This window comes from Sapajus apella, unplaced genomic scaffold (genome assembly GCF_009761245.1).
Source record: "Sapajus apella isolate SASKATOON/1434 unplaced genomic scaffold, GSC_monkey_1.0 scaffold62, whole genome shotgun sequence".
Lineage (NCBI taxonomy): Eukaryota > Metazoa > Chordata > Mammalia > Primates > Cebidae > Sapajus > Sapajus apella.
In genome coordinates this window covers 904,247-908,518 of record NW_022437002.1, presented here as the reverse complement: position 1 = coordinate 908,518, position 4,272 = coordinate 904,247, and positions in this window count along the sequence as shown.

Here is a 4,272-nt window from a genome sequence, read left to right as displayed (position 1 = left end):
CTTGTCTCAAATAAAAAAAAACAATGTTACACTGTGGGACTTGGATCAGTAGTGAAAGAAGAAATAAATAAATAAACAATGTTGGGCGAACGTGGTGGCTCACGCCTGTAATCCCAGCACTTTGCGAGGCTGAGTGGGGTGGATCACGAAGTTAGGAGTTCAAGACCAGCCTGGCCAAGATGGCGAACCCTCGTCTCTACTAAAAATACAAAAATTACCTGGGCATGGTGGGGGATGCCTGTAATCCCAGCTACTTGGGAAGCTGAGGCAGAGAATTGCTTGAACCCAGGAGGCGGAGGTTGCAATGAGCCAAGATCGCCCCACTGCACTCCAGCCTGGGTGACAGAGTGAGACTCTGTCTCAAAAAAAAATAGAAATAAAAATAAATAAATAATAAATAGATAATGTTACACTGATGAGGCAAACAGAAAATAAGTAGGGAACTGAATTTTAAACTAATAAGAGATCAGAGTCTGAAACTGAAGCAAAAAAAAAAATTGGGAAAATAATAATAATAAAATGAGTGAGGCACAATGGCTCATGCCTGTAATCCCAGCACTTTGGGAGGCTGAGGTGGGCGGATCATGAAGTCAGGAGATCGAGACCACCTTGGCCAGCATGGTGAAACTTTGTCTCTACTAAAAATACAAAAATTAGCTGGGCGTGGTGGCGTGTGCCTGTAATCCCAGCTACTCAGGAGAATCACTTGAACCCAGGAGGCAGAGGTGGCAGTGAGCCCAGATCACGCCACTGCACTCCAGTCTGGCAACAGAGTGAAACTCTGTCTCAAAAAAGGAAAGGCATGGTGTGGCTCACGCCTGTCATCCCTGCACTTTGGAAGGCGGAGCGGGGCAGATCACGAAGTCAGGAGTTCGAGACCACCCTGTCTCTACTAAAAATACAAAAAATTAGCCAGGCGTGATGGCACATGCCTGTAATTCCAGCTACTGGGGAGGCTGACTCAGGAGAATCACTTGAACGCAGGAGGCAGAAGTTGCAGTGAGCCGAGGTCGTGCCCCTGCCCTCCAGTCTGGGCGACAGAGTGAGACTCCCCCTCAAAAAAAAAAACTAAAAACTAAACAAAAAATAATAAGAAGAAGCTAACAGGGGAGATCTGCCTGTAGATAAGGTGATAAGGTGATCAGGAAAAGAAGCTCACAGTCAGGAAATGATATTGAAGCTGAGTCCCAAAAGAGGAAATCTACCAGGGGAAAATGAGGAGGAAGAATGTCCAAGCAAAACAACGTTCGCCAAGGCAGAAATAAGCGTGGCATCCTGAAGCGGCTGAACTGTGGCTGGAGCTGGGGTTCACGAAGGAAGTACAGAGCTGGGTGACAAGAGGCATTGCTGTCCAGGCTAAAGACCACAGGCATGATTCTAAGCATAACGGGAAGCCCCTGGAAGATTCAAGAGAGAAATGGACATGCTCTGATGTATATTTGTAAAAAAAAAAAAATTCACTTAGGCAGTTATGTGGAGTGCAGAGGAAAGGCCAAGAATGCAGGGAGGCAGGCCAGGCGCAGTGGCTCACACCTCTAATCCCAGCACTTTGGGAGGCCAAGGCAGGTGGATAACTTGAGGTCAGGAGTTCCAGACCAGCCTGACCAACATGGTGAAGCCCCATCTCTACTAAAAATACAAAAACTCAGCTGGGCATGGTGGCGGGTGCCTGTAATCTCAGCTACTCAGGAGGCTGAGGCAGGAGAATTACTTGAACCTGGGAGGCGGAGGTTGCAGTGAGCTGACATCGTGCTACTGCACTCCAGTCTTGGGGATAGAGGAGACTCCATCTAAAAAAAAAAGAGTGAAAGGAGGCAGATGAGGAGGGAGGCTGATGCCACAGCATGGGCAGGGTGACAGCAATGGGGATGAAGAAACACTGGCGATGTGGGGACTTATTTTGGAAGTGGAGCTCACAGGGGGGTTAATCTCACAGATCATGCAGCCCAGGTCCCTCACTTCCTGAACAGGCCAAGCCTAATGACTTGTTTGCCACAGGTCACAGAGCACTGTAGTGGTGGATCCAGGCCTAGAATCCAATGTTTCTGACTCCCACATCAGTGTTATCTCACTCTAGTGATGTAGAAGGAGTTGGAAATTTGAGTGGAAACTGTAATCTTAAAATTCTGTTAATCAATAATTACTGATATATTCCATCTTTTAAAATTGTTGGGCAGCTTTCTGTTGGCTTTCTTGACTCCCCACCTCAGGGTAGAAAGAGACAGATCTGGGGCTGGGCGCAGTGGCTCACACCTGTAATCCCAGAACTTTAGGAGGCAGAGGCGGGCAAATCACCTGAGGACAGAAGTTCAAGACCAGCCTGGCCAACATGGTGAAACCCATCTCTACTAAAATACAAAAAATTAGCTGGGCACGGTGGTGGGCACCTGTAATCCCAGCTACTCAGGAGGCTGAGGCAGGAGAATCGCTTGAACCGGGAGGCAGTGGTCTCAGTGACCTGAGATCATGCCACCGTACTCCAGCCTGGGTGACACAGTGAGGCTGTAGCTCAAGAAAAAGAAAAATGTTAGGCTCGGGTTTTGGGGCTTGAGATGTTGGCAATATCCAATGAGAGCCTAGGTTGGCAGTTGAATATACCAGTTCAGGAAACAGCTCTGGGCTGTCTATATTTGGGAGTGGTTGGCACAGGGGTGATACTGAAGCCCCAGGACTGGATGAAATCTAGAGAGTGTAGACAGAGGGTCAAGGACTAAACCCTGACATTGAGGACAAAAAACTGAGGAGGAACCAGGCCAAGGAGACTCAACAGGAAAAACCAATGAAATAGGAGGAAAATCAACAGGCATGCTGTGCTAGAGTCCAAGGGAAGAAAGAAGAAAAGCATCAACAGGGCCAGGCGCAGTGACTCTCGCCTGCAATCCCAGCACTTTGGGAGGCCAAGGTGGGTGGATCACCTGAGGTCAGGAGTTTGAGAGCAGCCTGACCAACATGGAGAAAGCTGTCTCTACTAAAAATACAAAATTAGCCAGGCGTGGTGGTGCATGCCTGTCATCCCAGCTACTGGGGAGGCTGAGGCAGAATTGCTTGAACCCGTGAGGCGGAGGACGCAGTGAGCTGAGATCATGCCACTCCATTCCAGCCTGGGAAACAAGAGTGAAACTCCATCTCAAAAAAAAAAAGAAAGAAAGAAAAAGAAAAGCATCAACAATGTCACAGGTTGCTTACAGAGCAGAGATGAAGACTGAGTACTGGCATGTGGAAGAGTGGCCTTGCCAGGAGCAGCTCTGCTGGAATGAAGAAAATAGCCTGATTTGGAGTGGGTAAGAGAAAATGGAAGAACAGAAACAGAGCCAGTAACAGCTTCCTCTCTGGGGTTTTGCTGCAAAGAGGAAGAGAGAAATGGGCAGTAATAACTGGTGGAAGAAATAGGAGAAACAGGCGAGCATGGTGGTTCATGTCTCAACACTTGGGGAAGCCGAGGTGGGATTATTAGAGCCCAGGAGTTTGAGACCAGCCTGGGAAACATACAGAGATCCTGTCTCTACAAAAAAAAAAAATAAGCCTGGTGTTGTGGTACATGCCTGTGGTCCCAGCTACTCAGGAGGCTGAGGTGTGAGGATTGCCTGAGTCCAGGAAGTGGAGGCTGCAGTGAGTCATGATTGTACCACTGCACTCCCGCCTGGGCGACAGAGCAAGACTCTGTCTCAAAAAAAAAAAAAAAAAAGCATAGAAAGAAACAACAGCATGTTTTTATGTTGATGGAAATGATCCATTAGAGGTAAAATTATAATGTGGGAGAGAGGGAGATTTGATGAAGCCATCTTTTATGGTTTTGTTGAGAAAGGGTCTTACTCTGTCTCCCAGGCTGGAGTGCAGTGACACGAACATGGTTCACTGCAGCCTTGACCTCCCAGGCTAAAGCAATCCTTCTGCCTCAGCTTCTACAGTAGCTGGGACTACAGGCATGTACCATCACACCCAGTTTTTTTATTTTTTGTAGGGATGAGGTCTCACTATCTTGCCCAGACTGGTCTCGAACTCCTAGGCTCAAGTGATCTTCCCACCTCGGCCTCCCAAAATGCTGGGATTGAAGGTGTGCACCACCAAACCCGACCAAACCATCTTCTTGAGTTGCTGAGAGACTGAGCTTTGATGCACAGATGGAGGGATTTGTTCTGGACAGAAACATGTGTAGTCCAAGGACATTGGTTCTCATGGTCTAGGTAAAACTTCTTAAAGCACAGATGCAGGATTTCTGATTCAGGAGTGGGGACCCTGTAACTTGCATTTCTGACAAGTTCTCCAATGGTG